At 35.4% G+C, this 25,055-nt stretch overlaps 1 protein-coding gene across 9 annotated transcripts in view; it reads left to right on the forward strand.

Annotated features, from left to right (window-relative positions):
- LOC107541990 (bromodomain adjacent to zinc finger domain protein 2B) overlaps positions 1-25,055 on the forward strand; it is a 294,279-nt gene that overhangs the window by 51,699 nt on the left and 217,525 nt on the right. For all 9 annotated transcript variants that reach the window (XM_016220936.2, XM_087819826.1, XM_087819830.1 and 6 more), the window contains exon 2: positions 3,479-3,521. The gene's annotated coding sequence lies outside the window, so the exon portion shown is untranslated. The remainder of the gene's footprint in view (positions 1-3,478; positions 3,522-25,055) is intronic.

Here is a 25,055-nt window from a genome sequence, read left to right on the forward strand (position 1 = left end):
TTTTCTGTTCATTTGTATTTTTTGAATCTTTTTCAATAAGCTAGATAGGGATAAATATCCTTACTTTGTATATATTGCAACTTACGTGGTGTTGTCAAGTGTAGGTTGTGATTTTTCTTTAAGATTTTTTATTGATTTTTAGAGAGAGAGGAAGGGGGAAGGAGAGAGAAACGGATCGGCCGAACCTGCAGCCCGGCATGTGCCCTGACAGGCATCGAACCAGCGGCCTTTTGGGATATGGGATGACACCCAGCCAACTGAGCCACACTGGCCAGGGTGAAGGTTAAGATTTGCGTGCTAAAATTGATTACATGAGGAAAGACCTCTTCTTTTTTGTGTCAGAGGAGGAAGAAACATAAAGATAGTTATATGCTAATTACTGGAAGAATACTCATGTAATTGTATATCATGACTTAAGATTATTTCCCCCCACAGTTTAACATTGGCCATGTCTTCTGAGACTAAATATAGTTGAGATTTTCTCTGTGCATATTTACTAAAATGGTGACTTGTAGAGAAATAGCACGTAAGGAATATATTAGTTGAATTATATTTTCATAAAATGTAGTATTGCTTTTTGTTTGTGTAATTGGAATATATTCCCTAGTTTCAAGATGGTTTTAAAGAATTACCTTTTCCTTGTAAAAGCCACTTAAGGCTTTTATGAGAAGCCTTAAGATTTGTCTGCTTTTAACTTCTAGTGTGATTTTAATTTCATGTACTTTTTTTTCCTCCTGCATTTGCAAGTACCCAACAAGCCATCTGCAAAAATTGCTACCATGATGATGGACTGCCTTTACCAGTTTTTTATACTATAAGCTTTAAATAAAGTATGTATTTTTAAATTTTAGATTGTCTTAATTATCTTGTTTTTCCCCCCAAATAAAATATAAAATGGAACATTTACTTTTATCTGTTTATTCAGTTGCAGTTGTTTTATTTCATTACAAATGTTTGAATGTAATTATTTAAAAAAATTAACACCTATTTGAATTACAGAATTTTAGAGAAAGTATAATTGCTTCTTTCACAAAACTTTCTGTATTAACGCTTTACCATCACAGACTTTTTGTGTGTTGATTAAAATTGAGAGCATAATGCTAGGAAGTAGTTCCTTGAAGGCAGGTCTTTGGATATAGAGAGTTATGTGTTTTATCTATGTAGCCTTCTGATCTGATTTGATACAGTGGTGGGGGAAGGGATGGGTAATTTAGAGAAAGTTTCCAGGCTTATCTTCTCTGACCCCTCCGCACATCATTTAAAGCCAGCACGTTCTTCTCCATACAAATCTTTCCTGTTTTGCCTTCAGTCAGTATATTTTCTGTTTCTCTATTTCTTGGACTTAAACAAAACACCCCCACACTTCTCTTGCTTCCCATGAGCCTTATTTATGGATATCCCCCAAATCCTGCTCGATAAGTATTTCCCCCCTGCTCCATTCCCTTGTGAATTCATCCACATTCTTAGCTTGAATTGTACTTTTTTAAATGACTGATTTACAAATCTTGAACTATTCTAAACTGCAATTTCTGCCTGTTGTTGGGAAACATCTCCATTTGAGTAACCTATAGTAACCTTTGTGGTAATCTTTCATTCTCTGCTGTCCTTGTTCCTATACTTAATTTAGCATCAAGTCCTCTTGTTCTCCATTTAAGCTGTATCTTGCGTTTCCCATTCCCTCTGCATTAGCTCGTCTTCACTATCCAAATCCTCATCTCACACCTGTAATTCACCCACTTTTATAACACCCCCACCTTGCTTTAAAAAATGACTTATTTTAATGTATAAGTTGTTATGGCATATTTTCCTTAATAATAACTGTCAGAAGTTTTACTTAACTTCTCTTTGGGCATAGTGCTAGATGCAGGAGGAAATCACTAAGTAATTATTTACTCTTTCAGTCGCTATTTACTGCATAGTTTACTGGGTTCTAAGTACTATACTAGTGCTCCAGGTATCTTCTCCTATGGAGCTTGCAGCTGAAAATATTCTCTGGTGGTACAGGAAGGCTTCTCATGGGTAGATACTGTGGATTTTATCCTAAGTGATGGGTAAGCCATTGAACAGTTTTGGATTAGAGAGTGATGTGAGCTGATATATTTGTCACAGAGTTAAGAATAGAAGAAGGGAAACCATAATGGAATATAGGAGAGCAATATCTTGAGTTATTGAGGTAACAAGCAGTAATAAGTGCTTTTGAGTTCAGGACAGAGTGAGGGAAACTCATTGGCAGGATGGATTGCATGGAAGGTGTGTGATATAAAAAAGGAACCAAGGAAAACTCAGTTCTTTGTGCTTGGACAAGTCACATATCCATTCTCTCTATCATCTATTTTCCCTGAGTATATAATAAGAAATATCTCTTTCTGCTTATTTGAAGGAATTGTTATGAGCATCTGATGAAATAATACATGACAGCTCATTGTGAATCCTAAAACATTGTACTATTTATTGTATTACTTTTTAACACTAAACAGTTTAAAACTTACCTTAAATCGTGTCTTGTTCATTAAGAAGTTTCTAAAAGCTTAGGTTTTACAGGGATAAGAACTATAAATCATATATAGCTTGGGAAGTACTTTCACTTTTAACTTCCCTTGGGTTTATAGTGTATAGTTTCTTTCCCATTATATTTTCAATTTTTAAAAGTTTTGTCACTATTCATAAGGATTCCAGGAGGCAGTTTTTCCTATTAATTTATAATAAGTAGATCACATTCCGGCCACAAACTGAACTGCTAATTTAATAATAGAGGAAAAAGTATAAACAATAGCTGTCCTTTGTTTGGAGTATATTTAAGACACTGTAATTCTCTTCTTGTAAATATTTGAAAACAAATAAAACTAACCCAAATGCCCTATTGTTCATTTACAAACACTTTGAATAATTATAAAGGCAGTGTTTATTTATTTATTTTATTTATTTTTAAAAATATGTCTTTATTGATTTCAGAGAGAGGAAGGGAGAGGGAGAGGGAGAGACAGAAACATCAGTGATGAGAGTCATTGCTCGGCTGCCTCCTGCACGCCCCCCGCTAGGGATCAAGCCCCCAACCAGGGCACGTGACCTGACTGGGAATGGAAGCGAGATCCTAGGTCGATGCTCAACTACTGAGCCATGCTGGCCGGGCGGCAGTGTTTATTAAAATACATTTTATTTTAGAAACTGAGCTATCAGCTGTTAAAGTGTGTATATAGTTTTTTTGGGACACCCTGTATATTATATTATGCTAACCCTGGGTGTTGCTGATTATAAGCAAAACATAATTTACCATAATCCAATAAATAATGGCCTATAAACTTCAAGTGTTTTATGTTTATTTGTATTGTGCTAATTGTACTTTTCCTCACAACTTTATATTCGTTTAAATATGACTTATGGCATAAAGAAAGACAGATTCTAAACAAACTTCTTAGTTTATGAAATTACTGACTCAAGTATGATTCAGCTGAATTCTGTTTCTGCTTTTCTATTGCAGATTTCTCAACAGTGATGTCACAAGATTGACTACATTGATCACAGTAAGACCAAAATGATAATTAAGCTTTTAATGATGTTTTGTTTTCTCTGAAAATGAGAATTGAGTTAGAAAATATTTATAATTTTAAATTATGATTATTTTTTTCAATAGCCAGTTGAATGTTTGCAGTTTAAATGAATCACAACTCACACTTCTAGTTATTAAATACTTTAAAAATATTGTTTTAAATGATTTAAAAACATTTAAAATGAAAATTACTTTTAATTTATAACTGAAATTATATTAACATATTTTAGTGTGAATCATAATCTGAACATCATTTTTTTTAGTTTTTGCTTTTCCTAAAATATGGCAAAACATTTACGGTGATTTCACACTAGGAAAAAAGTATAAAAATAAGGTTAATTGTTACTGTAATCACTTATTAAGGCAAGACTGAAAACAGCTTTGAAAGGATTCTTTGGATTCTTACTTAATCATTGACACTTAAATGATTTATAAAGAGTCCTCCAAATATGGAGAGTTGGTGAAAAAGGATAGTTCTCTTAAGTAACTAATACTTTTCTCTTAAATTTTAAAGTGTTCATTTCTACTGTGTATAAGGAAATGTGTTAAAGAAAAACTTTAAGGCTTTGATCTACCTTATTATAAAATTCTAACTAGTAAATTCTCAATTACAGTAATGAAGTTTTACAGCATTTTTGAGAAATCCTTTTAAATAGCAGAGACATAAATTTTGAGTAAATTATTTACTCAATAAATCTGCTTCTTTAATCATGTTTTAGTTGTTCATTAAGTACAGCAGCAGTAATTATTCAGAAATGTAAATTTATATATAGATAATTTTTGTATGTATGTTTTAACATTTTTTGGAAAACCAGTTCATTTGCTAAGTTTAACATTTTTTAGAGGCCAAAGAGAAATTTTATTGTATTTTTGAAAGCTTCTTCGTCATCATTGAGTCTATAGATGTTTATGGCATGCTCATTTTCCTAAGGGAGCATTTTAGCTATTTCTTATTTGTAGCTCTTTGCTTGTTTGTTTTTTCTTAATCAGTGCTTATTGCCCTAACTGATAGTTTACAACAAAATATTAATGTGTTTATGTAGCCTCATTTTGTTTAGCATCTAGTGCTTTTACAATCAAGGATGAAAAAGGTGTGTGTTGTTGTTTTTTAAATTAAAAAATGCTGACTCTCACAGTCCAGTTTTAGGGTAATTGTTACAGAGTAATTGCAGCTGTTCTAAATTCAAGAATTTCAGAAAGAGAGGTGGTCATTTGAGAGGTTCGTAAGTGACTGAGAATTGAAACTCTTACTTTGTAATAATGTCAGGGTCATGAGGCTTTCTTCATTCTCCTGAGTGAAGAAGAGAGGGTGGATGTCCACACTGACTTAAGTTGAGGGTGCTATTGAGAGAGTATTTCAAGTGTTGACCATGGGGCTGGAATAAAGTGAGGTCAGGGAAAGCCTTAAGTATTCAGACAAAATGAGAAGGTTAAGGGACTAGTCAGAGGTAGAGAAACTGATGGAATGAGATGATAAAGTAAGGGCTAAAAGAGTAGAATGGTGTGGTTAAGAGAGGGGGATACTATAGATTGTTTCAGTGCTGAAGCTATAGTGACTGCATTTTTTATAATGTACGTCATATATTTTTTTCTCTCAGAAATTTTCAGAACTCAAGAGAGTTTCTGTTTTCCCCCTCCTATGTTACAATCCACTGAAATGTCAAAATATTTTAAATGATCTTCCTTCTTCCTGGCTATCATTAATTCCATTGAATTCTATATATGATCCTCAGTTTAATCTTATTAAAGCATTTAAATTGGTGAACACTTTTTTATTTTTCTCCTTGAAGATGTTTAGTGACTTCATTTTCTACATGATCAAATACAGACTATCTAACTTGGTATTCGAAATCCCTAGTCAGTTTAGCTGTAGCAGTAATTTCCAGTCCAAATATCCTACTATCAAGAAAAAGAATCCTAAACTGTATCCAATGTGGACTACATATTCCACCTTGAATATACATTTTGGCTCCATACTTGCATTCATGTCATTCCCTTTTTCTAGAATATTCTTTTTTCTTTTTAGGTTTTTATTTCTTCTGATGAAATCAGACCTCCTCTCTAATGCCCTGTCCACATGTAATCATCTCTCTGAGGCCTTTCCTAATCATCCTAATTTAAAGTGATTCTCTCTCCCTAGTAGTTTGGTAATGCTTAATTTTTATTATTCCTATGTTATTGATAACATGTATGCTCTTGTATTTTGCATATTTTAATAATATTTTCCAATTGTACTTAGCAAATGAGTATTAAGCAAATGTTTTCTAATAATCATAAATATCCCAGAAAGAGCTAAATTAATTAGTATCTTTAGTTTTCTTATATTAAAATTGAAATAAGAATATTAATACTTGAAGATCCAAAATTGAACCATTGGGAAACAGGGTGGATAGGAAAACAGGGTGGGTATGTTTTAGAACCAAGGAGAGTTCAAATATTGGTGCCACTGATCACTAAGTATGTGATCTTCAGTCAGCCTCTTTGTGCCTCAGTATCTTCACCTGTAAAATGATGTATTATGTATATTTAAAAGGATTGACTGTATAAGTTTCAGCAAGGAGGTTGATTAGATCTATTGATTTAATGAGATTTTATTTGGAGGAACAGAGTCCCAGACCTCACTAGAATGCGAATATCTTAAAAGGCCAGAATGAACTTTAGAATAGTTGAGGCTGTGCTCTAGTTCCCTTATATAACAGGTGAGAGAACCAAGGTCCAGGGAATTTGAAAGGAAATAATATGCTTAATGGTAAAGAACTTGAATTGGGGTCAGAAAAACCTTTTAAGTTTGTGCACTGATATTTATATAACTGTTGTGATCTTGAGTAAATTACATAGTCTAAGACCCAGTCTTCTCCTTTCTAAAAAAGAGATAATATTTATATCTCAGGAGTGTTGTGAATATTAGATGAAATAATGCTTATAAAGCACAGCACAGAGGTTGGTACATACTAAATTCTTTGACCCTTCATCATAATCATCATCATCATAGTGTGAGATCTTGGCCTAAACCTGGTTTTGCATTATCCCATTATAAACATTTTTACTGTTCTGTTTTGTTATCACCTCTTACTTGATTAAAAATCTCTGAACACCTCTGTCAATCCATCTTTAATCTACGATGGCATTTTAATTATTTTTAAAAGACATTTTATACTTTGATTTAGAACAAAAAAGTGGAAGTGAAAATAAACTCTACCACATATTATCTACTCAACAACAAAAATATTAGAAGCATAATCTGTTATGATCTTAAGAAGCTGTACTTGACAGAGTGTCCTGGCAAAGGAATCTTAAATTATCTTTAAAAACACAGGTTCTGGGTGAATTTTGCTTTAAAGCCATGGCTAATTCAGTCATGAAATAAATTGCATGGGGGGAAAAATCTCTAAACAGCACTTTATAGGAAGTATAAAGTAATAAATTTCTTTCTTCTTAAATCTCCTCAAATCCTGCCTTCCCTGAGAGTATTCATGCAATTTCACTTACATGCAGTTTTGTTTATATGTAATTTTATTAACACAATGTCTATATTTTATTTTTATTTATTTTTAAAAAATATATCTTTATTGATGTCAGAGAGAGGAAAGGAGAGGGAGAGAGAGAGATAGAAACATCAATGTGAGAGAATCATTGATCAAGCCCAGAACCCAGGCATGTGCCCTGACCGGGAATCGAACCCCGATCGCCTGGATCCTAGGTTGACGCTCAACCGCTGAGCCACGCCCGGCCGGGCTATATTTTATTTTTAAATATTCTTATTTAATATTTTACTATACATGTAATAATCTGTTACTAAGCAACTTTTAAAATAACTAAAGTGTTTTTCCCCATTTTTATTAAAATTCCTTTTTTCCTTTTGGTAATTTTATTATGAATATTACTTAAGTTTTATAGCGGTTAATCTCTACCAATTTGAAATATTGAACTTAAAACTTGAAATTTAGAAGGAATTACTATTTGATTTTGCAACGTGTACGCTAGTGGAAATATTAGTGTTATATAGTAACTTTAAAATGTCAGTTAGGTACCTACAACAGATAAGATATAATCAAGCGTGGCAATGACTGATTATTGTCCCCTACTGCCAGTTTTCCTCCATTTACTAGTATTTTCTTCAGCATATCATTACCTGGAATAAAAATATCATTTCCCAGCTTCCCTTGCAGCTAGATGTGGTCATGTGACTAAGTTTTGGCCTGAGATACCTAACCAGAAGTACTGTGTTCAACTTGCAGAAAGTATACTCAATGGAAAGGGGTATACTCCCTCTTTTCTCCCACTTTCTCCTTGCTGGCTGAAATGTGGACATGATAATTGGACAGTGAGTGGAAATCACAAACTATGAATGGGCAAGGCTAAGATTGAAAGCCTCTAATAATTTTAGGATATCACTCTGCCCACACTGGCCTGTCTACATCTGTACTTCGTTTTTAAAATGTTTATTTAGTGATTTTAGAGACAGAGGGAGGAAGGGGGGAGGAAGGAGAGAGATTTGTTATTTCACCTATTTATTAATTCATTGGTTGCTTCTTGTATGTTCCCTGACTGACTGGAGATTGAACCCACAATCTTGGAATATTGGGACGACACTCCAACCAACTGAGCTACCTGGCCAGGGCAACATCTGGACTTCTTTAATGTGACAGAGATAAACTTCTGTCTTGTAAGCCACTGAGTCTTGGGCTTTCTATCACTCATGGCCAAAACGCATCCTGATACACCAAGATAATTTAACAAAGACAGTTTATGTCATTGTTAAAATGTTTTTTGTTTCCATTTTATTTTATTTTATTTTAGTTTGTTTTTTGAGTTTTCTGTTACCTTTGATGGCTTGAATTTTAGGAGAAGAATAGAAAAGGGAATGATTCATTCTTATCTATGAGAGGAGATTAGGGGAACCTTTATAGAGGAGACATCTGGGCTATATTTTTGAATATAGAAGAGAATGAATTAGAAGAGAATTCAGAAAGAGGAAATAGGCATATACATCGGAAAGAACATATGTTCAAGGATGTAAATATTTTAGTCCAATATTATTGAAATGTAAAATTTGAGAAAGTAAATGAGCCAGAAGGTCAGATGTTATAGGAACTTATGAACCAAGAAGTTTAGTAAGTTCTAGGTACCTAGAAAGTTTAGTAAGTTCTTTGAAATTAAACATTTTATTATTATTTATGTTTTTTAATTAAATATTTAAAAATATTTTTATACAAGTGTTGAGTAAGGAAGAACAAAACTAATATTTATTCACTGCTTTTTAGGATGTTTAGTGCTTCCTGTTTGAGCCTTTAACAATTTTAGAAGTCATATTATTGTATTTTACAGATGACTAAACGGAGACTCAGAAAGGTCAAGTGTCTTCCCAGTGTTAGTTAAGTCATTATTTGGAAAGTACAAAATCAACCATTTTCAGAATAAGTCTGCTATTATCTGACCTCTATTTTTCTACTTTTTTAATACTAAAAGTAGTTATAGTCAAATTTAAAAATATATTCAGGAAATATAATAACAGTGATCAAGCCAGAAATATAGGCATACCTTGGAGATGTTGCGGTCTGCTTCCAAACCACTTAAATAAAGTGAGTCCTGTGAGATTTTTAGTTTCCCAGTGCATAGAAAAGTTAATTTTACATTATACTGTATACTGTTAAGTGTGCAATAGCGTTATGTCTAAAAAAACCAATGAATATACCTTCATTAAAAATACTTTATTGGCCCGGCTGGGCGTGGCTCAGCTGTTGAGCGTTGACCTAGGATCCAGGCGATCAGGGTTCGATTCCCGGTCAGGGCACATGCCCGGATTTCGGGCTGCAGCCAATCAATGACTCTCTTGTCGTTGATGTTTCTATCTTTCTCTCTCCCTTTCCTTTCCTCTCTCTGAAATCAATAAAGATATATTCAAAAAACAAAACAAAACAAAAAAAACTTTATTGCCCTGGCTGGTTGTTCAGTGGTTAGAGCATCGACCTGCAGACCGAAGGGTCTCTGGTTCAATTCTTGGTCAAGGGCACATACCTGGGTTGTGGGTTAATTCCCCACCTGGGGTGGGTGCAGGGGGCAGCCAGTTGACATGTCCCTCTCACATCGATGTTTCTCTCTCTCCCACCTCCTCCTTCCCTTCCACTGTCTCTAAAAAAAAAATCAATGGAGAAAATATCATTGGGTGAACAAACAAACAAATACTTTATTGCTAAAAAAGGCTAACCATTATCTGAGCCTTCATCAGGAAATCATAATTTTTTTCTGGTGGAGAGTCTTGACTTGGTTACATTAAAGATCACTAATCACAGGTCACCATAAACAAATAAGATAATAATAGAAAAGTTTGAAATATTGCAAGAATTACCAGAATGTGACACAGAAACATGAGGTGAGCAAATGATCTTGGAAAAATGGTTCTGATAGACTTGCTCAGCACAGGGTTGCCACAAACCTTCAATTTGTAAATATGTAGTAGCTGCAAAACTCAATAAAATGAGGTAAAAGTCTACATAGGAACTTTCAACTACATCTAAAATATTACATTAAAGAAATTTTAATACAGTCAATTTATAAACTGTCTTAAACATTTTGTTTTCTAGAGTCCAAATTGTGAACAGTGTCTTCCAAATTAGCGTGTGGCAGTTATTTAAGTTACTTCATACAGATCAATTTTCCATTGCTATTCCTAAGTGTATATTTGCATAAAGAAACTTCTACTCACCCCTACTGCATCTCCCCCAAAAGCTGTACTATGTTAACACTAATGGAGCTAAAAACATGCATGGTGTTCTCTGTAGGAGTGACTGCAGATATAAATGACACCATGCTGCAGAGATCCAACTAAACTTTAAGTAAGTGAAAGTGTGCAATTTTACATACCCATTAGGTTTAAAGATTAGTTTTTATCTGAAACTTCTAAATGAGCAGCTATTTAATAAATCCACCTGAAAAAGAAAAAAAGATAGTAACCTTAACATAGTCTAGAATTAATTATAGAAGCATGAGAGAATATAAAAGAAAAATTAGTTTTCTAACTTGGTGTTTTTTTTTTTATGTTTTGAATTTATTTTAGAGAGAGTAAGGGAGAGAGAAAGAGAGAGAAGCACTGATTTGTTGTTTCACTTATTTATGCATTCATTGGTTGATTCTTACATGTGTCCTGACTGGGGATTGAACCTGCAACCTTAGCATATCGGATCAATGCTCTAAACAACTGAGCTATCTGGCTGGCCAAGGCTGGTATTTTGTGGTTTTTTTAAAAATTGTGATCAGCAAGGATTCTAGCACCTAGACTAAGTAAATATTTTGTGAATTAAAGTGACTTGAAATTTAACCTTGTTAGACATCATTCTGTTCCTCTCACACTTTCTATAAAACACCAGTGCGCACTTCTGTAAGATGTACCTTGCAGAGATGTTAGTCAAGTAGCAGATAAGATACAAGTATGTTTGCAGAAACTGTTTAGAGATGAGGAGCGGGGTATTATAGACTGAGTTATGGGATTACAGTACTTGACTCATTCTTTTTCTGTACATACACCAAGGAAAACTAGGGAGGAGAAAAGATTTTGATAAAAATGGAAAAAATCTTATTGTATAGCATCAAAAGGATACCTAAGTTAGCATGTCATAGGTCCTAAAAACTCTAATACAAATATTCCTGATGCTGTCCTTATCTGAATGCATTAAAAAACATTACATCAATAGGGACATTTCCATCATAATATAAGATAGTACATGTAAACTTTTCCACGTGCCAAGTATGCCATTTATTTTGTGAATATCACATCTGATGATTGCAGTTTTATTCTGATTTTCTTTCCTCTCATAAAAAAACTCTTCAGTATTTGTTGATAAAATTCATGATTCCCCCCCTTTATTGCCCTTATCACTGAATATTCCTACGTCTTTCTAAATTCTGGTTGTTTTATAGTTTCAGTGTCAGTCTTATGGAAAGGAAATTTTAGAAAATGTACACGCTTGACACTAAACTCAAATGTCACAGCTCTCCTCAAATGCTACCTCCCCCATAAAAGCTCTGGATCCCCTTTGCAGTTGGAATTAATCTTCCCATCATTTCTGCTTTTCTAGCATCTGTTGTTTTTATTATAGCATTGTTCCTCAACATTTGAGTCCTTGGACCTGAGTATGTAGATACATTTTCTGTGGGGAGACAGTTTGCTATAAGAATTTACAAATTTTTATGTTAATATAAAAGAAATTAATGTCAGCATATTCTTGTATCATCTGGGATGCTTATAACCAATTACTATCATGTACTTTCAGGGCTATGATTGTGTTTAATTATGTTAGTCTAATGAGTAAAGAACAAAACTAGACTTGATACGTACAAATGCTTCATTTGTACCAAGTGAAGGCCAGATGACATCAGAGTGAACTAAATGAAAGCTTTATAGTAGTTTGAGTAGAAGGAAATGGTGGGAATATTAAATTGCTCAGGGAATACGGGAGTGTAAGATAGACATGCCAACTCAAATAGAATTGGAGACTAATAATGGGAAGTAGCATCAGTACCATATTCACGTTGAATATGATTTCATTTTAGCAAAAACATCATGTGATAGTTTGAAATCTAAGTTTTGTGGCTTTTATGTCCATATTTTGTAAATTTGTTTTTAGTACTGTGTGTAAATTAGATCTGAAGCCATGAGAAGAGTTTATTCTGCTCCATAGTTTTACTTCTCTTGTTGTTGTTAATCCTTACCTGAGGATATCTTTTCCATTGCTTTTTCAGAGAGTGGGAGGGAGGGGGAGAGAAAAAAACATCGATATGAAACTCATTAGGACTTTATATATTTTCCACCTGTGGGTCTCTTATATTTCTTTTTTTTTGCTATTTTTTCTTTTTTATTAAATTTATTGGGGTGACACTGGTTAATAAAATTATATAGGTTTCAGGTGCACGGTTCTATAATACATCATCTGTGTATTGTACTGTGTCTTTACCACCCCAAGTCAAGTCTCCTTCCATCACCATTTGTCCCTCTTACACCCTCTTCCACCTCCCCCATGCTCCTCAGAAATACACTTATAGAACCCTTATCTGCCTTATAGGATGAGTTGTGTGTTTTGCTGTTTCACCTATTAGTTTGTGAAGTCCTTACCATCTAGTAAAAGCATAGATTATATTTTATTCATTCTTGTAATCCCCTTAGGTTCTGGTAAATCTCTTGTACCCAGTAGTGGCACAGAAGATATTTATGCAATAAAATGGCCTGTGCTGGTGTGCCTCTTAGTGTGTTGATAATCTGTCAGATTGAGTTAGAATGGATAAATATATAAAAAACATATAGGGACTATACATTTAACAATTTTAAATTCATGCAAGTTAGCAAATCCTCTTTTAAAATGAAATTCCTCTAGGATTTTGATTATTTTAAAGTGTTTAATGGATTACTTTAATTTGATAATCAAAGGATATATAAGGTGACAAAGGGAGAATGAAAGATTTCATGGCAGGTTAGAACTGAATGTGGAGATGTAGCCAGAGTGCCTCAGGGAATAAGACCACTAGTGACCCATTGCAAAAAAATGTAGTTTTATATAGTTATGGCAGCTTTAGGGTGCTGGTTTCCCAAGTAGAGACACAAGAGAAGAAGGGAAGGGAAAATGGATTTGGAAAGATACTAAAGATACCATCTCCTACCTTTGGGATATTGCCTACAGCCACAGTGCCTAGGGAGCGTTCTCTTTAGCTTAGATGGAAGTAAAACTGGCATAAATTTAAATCTAGAAGAATAGAGCAAGTAAATTTTCTAATTCTGTTGTGGCATATTTTTGTATGATGTTGCCATTACATAGTCAGCTGTCTTGATGTCTTCCGGTTTTCTACTTAAATTGAATTACCTATTTGTAAATATGAAAGCCATTCAAAATTAGCCATGTCTTATCTACATAACTTCATTTCCCTGTACTTTCCAACATGGAGATTATTTTTAGTTATAGTACTCCTATAGCCAACATTGGTACCTGCCTATGCTACAGGCACTAAATTCAGCATGTCTAAACTTGAACTCATTGCCTTCCAATTTCCTAGAAACCTTACTCTCTTTATTTTTTTCCTGTATTGGTTAGTGAAATCAACATCTTTGGAGCAATGTCTGTTCATATTCTTTGACCATTTTTTATGTGGGTTGTCTTTGTATTGTTGAATTGTAAGAGTTTTTTATGTATTCTGTATACTAGACCTGACCAAATGTATGATTTGCAAATATTTTCTCCCATTCTGTAGATTACTTTCTTAATAATATTCTTTAATGTGCCCCAAATTTTAATTCTTTGAAATCCAATTTTTAAATTTTTTTTTTAGTTGCTTGTGCTTTTGGTCTCATATCTGAGAATCAATTGCCAAATCCAAGTTCATGAAGATTTACTACTATGTTTCTTCTAAGAGTTTTATGATTTTACTTATGTTTAGGTCATTGATCCTTTTAAAATTAATTTTTATATATGATGTGAGGTAGAGTCCAACTTCATTCTTTTGCACATATTAAATTTTCCCAGCATAATTTTTGAAGAGACACTTTCTCTCTCTCATTGAATGGTCTTGGCACCCTTGTCAAAAATCAGTTGGCCATAGATGTATGGGTTTAACTTCTGTACACTCAGTTCAGTGACATCGGTCTATCTGATTGCCTTTACACCAGTGCCACATTATTTTGATTGCTGTGTTTTGAAATTGGGAGGTATAAGTCCCCCAACTGGGTTTTTCTTTTTCAGTATTATTGTAAATGGAATTGTTAATTTCCTTTTTTGGATTGTTCAGTGTTGGTGTATAGAAACAGCTGATTTTATGTGTGCTAAATCTTGTACTGTCAACCTAACATACGCTGGTTATGTTTTATACTTTTTGTTTTAATTCAGGAAAGGGATCATTGCATCTAGTTTGGTTTTTCATGTAAATTCAAAAAGAATTATCATTACAGTTTCTTTTCTTTACATTGGTTTTCAAAATAATAAAGATTTCTTGATATGCTATATAAGAACTTTGACCAGATGAATGTAACTGAAGGATTTGGTAAAGATCTTGGTGAAGATTTGGTGAAGATCATTTTATATCTTCATTTGCTTTCGATTTCCTGTCAATTCACCTGTTTCTATTCTTTAACAAATTAAATACTATAAAAAAGCAACAAAACCATCATGGGATTTGTGCTTGCATTCTGTTGTGTCATATAGCTCTTGAGTATCATGAGCACTATCTGATTGTCACTCACTACCACAAATGATATATTTTTGTGCTTAGCCTATTCTTTGTGCTTATTGAGAAATTTTATTTTATTTAATATTAAAAGTAGATTTTTAAACATGTTATCTCATTTAAAAATACAAACACGGGAGGAGAAACAAGATGGCGGCGTAGATAACCTCTGCACCTGCTGCCTCCCGCAACCACATCAAAATTACAACTTAAATCAGAACCACCAGCACTCAGAGCCTCCTGAGATCTGTCTGAACGGAAGCCCCACAACCAGGGAGCTGACGGAGCACCAGAGTGGGAGGAGGGGCGGAGATGCGGGTGGGGCGGGGCTGGATCTGGAGACACGGCCGTGGGCCCACACCTGGTGCTGCGGGTTAAACCCGGGAGGGAATATGGGCGGTGGGGGTTTCCCGGAGGAGTGAGGGGGTTTCAGCCCCACAGCAGGCCCCCCGCCCAGGGCTCCAGGCCGGGAAGAGACGTCCCCACAACTCCGGGCTGTGAAACCAGGGGGACTGTGGCTGAGGAACTTGGAGGCTGCGGGAGTCCCAGGCTTTCCTCTTAAAGGGCCCTAAATGGACTCATTTAGACTCTCTCACTCTGAGCCCAGCGCCGGGCAGCAGCCTGAAAGGACCTGGGACACTAGGGGAGGAACTAACCTGCCTGAGATCCGGGCGAGAGCTGGAGGGGCGGCTTCCTCCCGGGCAGAAGGGCTGGCAGAGGCCACTGCTCCAGTGGCGAGCCCTCCCCGCACACAGCCCGCAGGCAGGCGCCATATTTGAATCGCCAGCACCTGACTCACACCTTTGGCCCCGCCCCGTGATTCCCAGAGGCCCCGCCCCTCCCCACCTGCAAGCTCATCCAGGCCACTTCCAGTGGCTTCTCCAGCCTTATGCTTAGGACTTTCCTAAAATCTCTCAAACAAGCAGCTGGACACCGCCAAGCCCAGCACAAGTAGCAGCCAACTACGGTTTGCTGTGTAGCTCATGCTGGCTGGCCCTGGGCAAGGCACTGGCACAGGCTGACTTTGCACCTCCTGGGAGGCCCCAGAGACAGTGCACCTGGTGCTCAGACTCGACCACACTGGATTACAACCCTACCACATCCACGAGTGACACTCAAGGGGTGCACTTGGTGAACACCAAAGCCCCACTGAAGTAAATCCTGCTCCATAGGGGTGTCTCCAGCACAGAAGCTCTTTGGCTATAGTTGCAGCTGGTCCTCACAGCCGATTGGCCTGGGGGTCAATTCCTCCCAGTGATGCCAACAGCAGCCAAGGCTCAACTACAACAGGACAGTGCACACAGCCCACACAGGGGAGCACCTAGAAGGCCCAGCTCAGGTGACTGGAGAGGCTGAGCCCCTGGACCCTACAGGACACCTACTACACAAAGCCACTCTACAAATTCTAGGAGACATAGCAGCTCTACCTAATACACAGAAACAAACACCTTAAATGTAGAGGCAAAGAAACATGTCACAAACGAAGAACAGAAGAAATCTCCAGAAAAGGAACTAAATGAAATAGAACCAAGCAAGTCACTAGATACAGAGTTCAGAATTATGGTTATAAGGATGCTCAAGGATATTAGTAAGACTATTATAAAAACAAGTGAGACCATTGATGACATAATAAAGTACCAATTTGAGATGAAGGCTACAAATAACTGAAATGAAGAATAATTTACAGAGAATCAACAGTAGATTAGAGGATGCTGAGAATCAAATCAGCAATTTGGAACATGAGGAAACAAAAACCCAACCAGAAGAGCAAAAGGAAAAAAGAATTCAGAAATATGAAGATAGGGTAAGGAGTCTCTGGGACAACTTCAAGCGACCCAACATTCATATTATTGGGGTGCAAGAAGAAAGAGAGCAAGAAATTGAACATCCGTTTGAAAAAATAGTGACAGGAAACCCCTACCTGGGAAAAGAAGTAGACTTACAAGTCCAGAAGCACAGAGAGTCCTAAACAAGAGGAACCCAAAGAGGCCCACACCAAGACACATCATACACATCATAATTAAATTGGCAAAGGTTAAAGACAAAGAGAGCATCTTAAAAGCAGCAAGAGAAAAGCAGTTTAGTTACCTACAAGGGAGCACCCATCCGACTGTCAGCTGATTTCTCAACAGAAACTTTGCAGGGCCAGAAGGGAGTGGCAAGAAATATTCAAAGTGATGAAAAGTAAGGACCTACAACCAAGATTGCTCTACCCAGCAAAGGTATCATTAGGAATTGAAGGTCAGATAAAGAGCTTCACAGATAAGAGAAAGCTAAAGGAGTTCATCACCACCAGACCGGCACTACAGGAAATGTTGAAGGGTCTTCTTTAAGAAGAAGCTAATGAACAAAAGAATCTGACGAACCAAATAGATCCAGAGACATTGACACATGCAACAGACGATCATATTTCAGAGGGAAGAGTGAAGGGGGATGTAGGATGGAAAGAGATTAACCAAAGAAGTTATATGCATATATGCATAACCCATGGACACAGACAATAACAGGGTGAAGGTCTGTGGAGGGGGTGGGAGTGAAGTGGAGGGGTTCAATTGGGAAAAAAATGGGACACCTGTAATACTTTCAACAATAAAGATAAATTTAAATAAATAAGTAAGTAAAAATGCAAACATTTTAAAGCATTTTATGAAACTCCTTGAGAAGTTTCAACCGTATTGTACTCAGTTGTAAGCTCTTTGTGGAGATAGCTGTCTTATTCACATATGTCTGTTCACAGTGCTGGAAATTAAACCCTTGATCTTGTCTCCAATAAGTATTTGTTCAATTGAGTAGGTTTTTAATGTTTTTGTGTATTTGCTGCTCATGTGTTCAGCAAATATGTGTGTGTGTAATTTTTCCCCATAGTGTAAATCAGTTACTTTGTATTAATTGTTCTTTCTAAAGCACCACTTAAAGAGGGATTAATATATGAGGACTTGGGGACCAAAGCAATGATCAAATCACTATAGCAGCAATAACTCATTTATACCTTTGCCACTCAGATATGGTCAGCATTGGCTAAAGAATCCACTGGACAATTACAGATCATTTCTTAATGTGGATTTCACTTGGTGAGATGGAAAGAAAAATGATTGATTTTGTTTTAGTTAAGTGGTAATAATGAAAAGATAATAGCCTACATATTCCTACAGCTTCTCAGAGTCTTATCAACAATGACTTGGGAGACAAACCATGCATGGAACATCTAGAAAACAAGAAAAGAGAATATTCATATCTTCGAAGAGAGCTGGGCTTACCATTATCTGAATTTGTGCTTGCATTTTCATAGGTGACACTATTTCTAATCCATTTTCGTTGTCTTATTTGAAGTAATTAATCATTTTTACATACTGATTATTGGACTTATTAGGCAAAATAAGAAAGTTTACCATTAGTCACCTTACTCTTCAAATAAAATAAAGGTGTGTTTTAATAAGTCATCTTGGAGCCCTGGCTGGTGTGGCTCAGTTGGTTGGGTGTTGTCCCATGCACAGAAAGGTTGCCTGTTTGATTCCCAGTCAGGGCACAATGCCAGGGTTGTGGACTTGACCCCCAGTAAGGGCGTGCAGGAGGCAGCTGATAGATGTTTCCCTTTCACATGGATGTTTTGCTCTCACAATGATGTTTTTTGCTCTCTCTCTCCCTCTCCTATCCTCTCTCAAAATAAGTGAGAAATCTTTTAAAATAAGTTATCTCAGAGATCAAAAGTCCACAGTTGCATAGAAATATTTTTTTCAAAGAATAAAAATTTACCGCACTGTAACGTGCAGCACTTGACAATTTAATTATAACTTTGAGTATAATGTTAATATTAAGTACTTAAAAAATTAAGAGTAATAAGCCCCATTGTACTGTTTTAATTATGTATTATAAGCATACTTAATGGAAGAAATGAAGAAAATTACTAGACGTTGACTTTCCTGTTTTGTATGTTTATTAAATTTAACTAATTTCCTGAAAAAAATTAAGTTATTACTTAATTTTAAAATTATTTTTGGAGTACAAGTTATTTCAGAATATGGTTTAAATTATAATTTAATGTTTAGAAAAAAATTTTTTTATTTTATTTGTTTGATACATCCCTCTAGAAACACACTTTATAAATTCTCCATATATTTTGAATCATAACATCAGAATAAAAATGAGATTTTAAAAAAATTATGAATAATCATGTGCAAAAATAACTATGAAATATAAACAAAATTTTAATTTGATTATAGGCTCTCACTAAAAAGTGCCTTGTCTTTTTAGATATTTTTCATGAGTGCATTTATTTCTTCTACAGGAGGCCAAGAATCTCGTTTTAAATCTTTTTTGTACTTCCCTTAATGTTTTGTGTGTAATAGGCCTTAATTCATTATTTTGTAGAGGATTACTTTCAAATAAAAGTAATAGTTTAAATAAGATATTTCTGTTTTAATAAATATTAATGACGAAGGATTATACTGTTTTTATTTAAAAGGGATTGGAGAAGAGTTTTTGAATGTTCGCAATCTATTTCCAAGGCTTTACTAAACAAAATAGGAAATAACAAAATAGAATTGAAAAATTGTCTGGGTTTCTTATTGCTAGGTAAATGGGTTTCACTTGTTTACAATGTTAAGAACACTGATTCAAATACAAAACTAGAACTTTTATCAACGTTTCTTCACTGCTTTAATGTCTTCCGTTTTTAAGGAAATAAAATGTTTTATATGCAATAATTTTATAGCAGATTGTATTGAGTAGATGTACGATTAGTTCTGTTGTCTTAGTCACTAAGCCATTATTGAAAACTAGCTAGTACAGTCTTTTCAGGTTTTAAAATTTTACAAATATATCTGATTTAAAGCATGTAAGTAAAGCAACAAGAATTATAGCAAATATATACATTTTAAAATTCCTTTACAGCTCAGCATGAATAAAAATGGTACATTAGAGGGCAGCTTAAATACCTATCAGGTGAATAAAGCATGGGCTTCATGCATATAGTCAGGGATATATGTATCATCTGCTTTAGATGTATTACAGAGGTGATGTCAAGGTGAAAGCAGGCTTGCAGAATGGTTGGAAATCATTGATATTCTGACTTGGAGGCTGTAAATGGCTCAGTGGCAGATGGAGTCTTTGTCAAGGAAGAAAAATGGCAGCTTTGGAGCATCATAGATGTTTTGCTAGCAGCTCAGCACACAGGCTGTGTGACCTTCTAGTACTCAGGACTCTTTCTTATGCTCTAATAAATTGAGCTTTTATTCGCCTAAAGTAGATAAACAGTGCTTATCATATTTCAGTACAAATTGAGGTGTTTCATTAAAGAGAAACATAAATATGTTTTATTACCTGGTTTTTAAACAAGTAAGCTTTTAAGGGAACATGCATTTCTTGGTATCAGAAATATTTCTCAGTTTGCGAGAGTAAAAACAATAGAGTTTAATTAAAATATCTTCATAGAATCACATATCATTAAAGCTAGACAGTGTTAAACATTCTAGACAAGCCCACTCATTTTACAGATGAAGAGGCCGAGTCTCAGAGACTATGATTTAACCAAGGTCACTAAAATAGTTCATGAAAAACACTACCAGGTGACTCTAGATTATTACTTGTTATACATATAAAATATCTTTAGTTATGAAGGTAAAGGAGACTGTTCTCTTTGAATAAAACTTAGAATACCACAGAATACACCTGCTTATTCATGACAGCTGCATAATGATAGTACATAATTTTAGAGACTTTTATTTACTATTCAACTTCACATATTTTTATTGAAAAAAATTCAAGGTTTTCATTTTAGTCTGCTATCATTACACTGCTGTATACAAAAATATTTGTTGAATGGAGAGTTTATACCTGGGTTGCAAATATATATATGAATGAGCTGTGTTCTGATTTCTTAATAAGAATATAATTAAACAATATATTTTGTTTAAATCAGGACCAGTTCAAGTATATATCTTGTGCTGACTTATTTCAGTATTTTAAAAAGCTTTCTTTTAGAAATACTGCATTTTGTATTTAAATATTTAAAGGTTTTGTAGGCTTTATACTGAGATGTTTTGAAAAATTCTTGCATATATCAGTGAGAACGTTTTCCATTTATTAGAAGAGTATGTGTCTCCAGGAGTATGTTCACTTGGACAGCTGACTTGCATTGAAGAGTAATAAGTCATGGCTAAAAGTAAAAGTGGAAGCAGTACACACCTAAAACCTGCTAAAGTGTTTGACAATTGCTCAAGTTATGCAATGGAAGTACTATATATCATAGAGGAAAACAACCCTTTGCTCTAGATAGTCAAGGTTGCTGTAATTTTGCAAGCCAGTGTCTAAAGCAGTGCAATTAAAGAGATATTTAACAACAGTTATATAAAATGATGTCTGTGCATTTTTTTAAGATAAAAGCATAAAACAATTTTATAGTTGCTTTGGATTAGGGGATAAAAGTGGTTAGACTTTTAGGTAGAATGTGGGCATGAAAAATATTAACCACAATATCATAAAAGAGAATACTGTATCTGTGAATGGATATGTTAACTTGTAGCTGTTTCACCTATTATCTACTTTAATATGAAGCAAATACACTCAGATAAAATGATGATTACTAAATTATTCAACAACTAATTATTGGGTGCCTAGTACGTGCAAATGCTGAGGATAAGGCAGTTCACAAAACAGACTCTGGACTCATGGGGCTTACAGCCTGTGAGTGAAAGAGATAATAGTTAACAAATTAATATTCAGTATGTTGGATGGCAACCAACACTATGAAGAAAGATAAGACAAATTCGGGATCACGAGTGCCAGGGTTGTGGAGTTAGTGTTTGTTATATTGTGGTCAGCGAAGGCTTCTTAAATAACATGACAGTTTAACAGAGATCTTAAGAAAGTGAGGGAAGGAGTCATGCATTTCTGGGTGAGGCCCATTCCAAAGAAAACAGTAAATGCCAAGACACTGAGGGAGATCGTGCTTGGTATATTACAGGAACAATAATGAAACACATGGCTGGGGTGGCCTGAGTGATGCAGGACAGTAATAGATGAAGCCACAAAGATTTCACATAAACCTATATTTAAGATTTAAGCCTTCTTATTTTTAAGAGTAGATTGAAAAAAATTATGCTCCAAGCTTAACCAAAGCCCATACTGTGGCTAAACCAGCATTCCCTGGAGTAGTTTCGGTGGAGCCTTGGTTGTAGAGTATTGCATGAAAAAAAGGTTCCATGGTCAAATAAATTTGAAAAACATAGGGTTAAATTAAACAAAGTTAAACAGGTTTGGTTTGGTTTAACAGCTGTTTCTGTGCCTTTTTTAATGTGCTGAAGTGTTTTGTGAATCTCCGACTTACGTGATTCTTCAGTGAGCATCGTATGGAACTAGTGTTTTCATGCTTTGTTAAATGCCACGTTATACAGTCCTGCAGGTTCACTATAAGTTAACAAGAGGATTTTCCAAGATTGCTGTTTCATAACTTCTCTACTCTCCTTAAGCCAACACCTCTCCCTGCCTTTTTCCACTAAAGACTACCTTTTGGCCTAAATATTTCTCAAATCCATTATTTGTTCTTTATTCATAATGCCTAAATCTTTATGTACATTTGAATTATGACTCACCTGGGCTGTCACTATGTACCCTCTTAACCGGAACTCTGCCCTAGTCTTGCTGTGTCTAAATTCATCATCCTTTTAGTCACGATTTAATTGACACCATAAACTTAACTATGTTATTCACCTACTTAGAAACCTTTACTAGCTTCCCATCACTACAAAATAAAACTTAATCTCATTTGCAGGTCAAATGAAATCTTCCTCTGTCTGTCTCCTGCCTACATTTAGAATTTTGCATAAATCGTCCTTACTGAGTGCTTTCCAATGTTGAAGCCATTTATACTTCTTTAAAGCAGACAGTGGGTGTATAGCCCTTTTGCCTTTGTTTATTTAGTACTATTATCTCTCTCTGTCACAGCCATCCACCCCCCTGTGAGTAGCCTAATTTCTCCATTCCTAAAGGTTTAGAACAGATGTAATTTTCTCCAACACTCTCAGGCTCTTCGTGGGTAGTCAGGTACACTGATGTGTAATTCTGCCAAAGCACTTAAAACAGTTAAATAAAAATATATATTTGTATTTACTCTCTACATCCAATAGCTTGTACCTATTTTAAGTACTTCATACTTTAAGTGGATACCCACTAAATGATGAAATCAGGGGTTAGGAATGGAGGAAAGGAGTTTGGTATGACTAAAGGAGTAGCAGAGAGAGATCTTTGTAGTTACATAAATCTACACAGGTGATAAAATGACTTAGAACTATACATACACTTTATGTTTTTTAAAAACAATTTAATTATTTAATTAAATAATTTAATTTTATCTTTATTGTTGAAAGTATTACAAATGTCCCCTTTCCCCCCCATTGATCCCCTTCACCCTGTACCCTTCCCCCAGGCCTTCACTCCACTATTGTCTGTGTCCATGGGTTATGCATACACGCATATAAATTCTTATGTTAATCTCTCCACACCGACCCATCCACCCACCCCCACCTTCTCCCTGAGATTCGTCAGTCTTTTCCATGCTTCTGTGTCTCTGGATCTGTTTTGTTCATTGGTTTATTTTGTTCATTAGATTCCACATATGAGTAAGATCATGTGACACTTGTCTTTCTCTGACTGGCTTATTTCACTTAGCATAATACTTTCCAGGTTCCACCATGCTGTCTCAAAGGATAAGGGATCCTTCATTTTTATAGCTGCATAGTATTCCATGGTATAAATGTCCGAGAAGATGCTTGACATCATTTCAGTCTTCTTGAACTTGTAGAGACTTGTTTTGTGTCCTAACATGTGGTCTATCTTTGAGAATGTCCTGTGTGGACTTGAGGAGAATGCCTATTCTGCAGCTTTGGAGTGGAATGTTCTGTAAATGTCAATTATACCCATTTGAGCCAGTGTTTCATTTAGAGTTACTGTTTCTGTGTTGATTTTTTTGTCTGGAAGATCTATCTAGTATGGGGTGTTAAAGTTCCCTACTATGACTGTATTGCTGTTGATCTCTCCTTTTAAGTCCTCCAGAAGTTTTGTTTTGTTTTCCAGCCTGTGTGTCCTTTGTTCTGAGGTGGGTCTCCTGTAGACAGCATATATTTGGGTCTTGTTTTTTTATCCATTCAGCTACCCTATGTTTTTTGATTGGGACATTTAATCCATTTATATATAAGGTTATTATTGATAGGGACTCATCTATTGCCATTTTATTTCTTTATGCCTATGTTTCTCATTCTCTCTATTTCAACTTCTTAGCAGCCCCTTTAACATTTCTTGCAGTGCTGGTTTGGTGGTGATGAATTCCTTTAGCCTTTGTTTTTGTCTGGAAAGCTCTTTATTTCACCATCTATTTGAATGGTAGCCTTGCTGGATAGAGTATTCTTGGTTTCAGATCCTTGTTTTGCATTACCTTGAATTCTGCATGCCATTCCTTTCTGGCCTGTACAATTTCTGATGAGAAATCAGCTGACAGCCTTATGGGAGCTCCTTTGTAAGTAACAGCTTTTCTCTTGCTGTCTTTACAATTCTTTGTCTTGAGTTTTTGGCATTTTAATTATGATGTGTCTGGGAGTGGGCCTCTTTGGATTCTTCTTGCTTGGAACTCTCTGTGCCTCCTGGACTTGTATGACTTTTTCCTTAGCCAGGTTAGGGAAGTTTTCTGCCATTCTTTCTTCAAACAGGTTTTCTAGCCCTTGCTTACTTTTGACCTCTCCCGGTACTCCTATAATGTGAATATTGTTACATTTCATGTTGTCTCACAGCTCCCTTAGACTGTCCTTCTGTTTTTTAATTGTTTTTTCTTTTTGGACTCCTGATTGAGTGATTTTTTTCCACCCTGTCTTCTAATTCGCCGATCCAATCCTTAGCTTCCCCCTAATCTGCTGTTCATTCCTTCCATTTTTTTAAATTTTATTTCTACTATGTCATTCTTAATTTCCTTCATAGATTCTATATCTTTCTTCATTCTTTTGAGCATCTTTATGATCAATATCCTGAACTCTATACCTGATAGATTGCTTATCTCTATTTAATTTAGCTCTTCTTCTGGAGAATTCTTTTGTTCTTTCATTTGGGGCTTGTCTTTTTGTCTCCCCATTTTGGCTGCCTTTTTAAATTTGTTTTTATATATTAGGTAGATCTGCTAGGACTCCCAGTCTTTTGGATGGTCTCTGGTGCAGCCGATGTCAGATGCTGTTTGTGATTGGCCTTGAGTACCCTGTTTGAAGTTTTCCACACTCTTGCTTCTGGTTTCCTCTGCTGGGGCTGGGTGTATTTGGACAGGACC

The sequence above is a fragment of the Miniopterus natalensis genome, chromosome 8, assembly GCF_054644295.1.
Source record: "Miniopterus natalensis isolate mMinNat1 chromosome 8, mMinNat1.hap1, whole genome shotgun sequence".
NCBI classification, from domain to species: Eukaryota; Metazoa; Chordata; class Mammalia; order Chiroptera; family Miniopteridae; genus Miniopterus; species Miniopterus natalensis.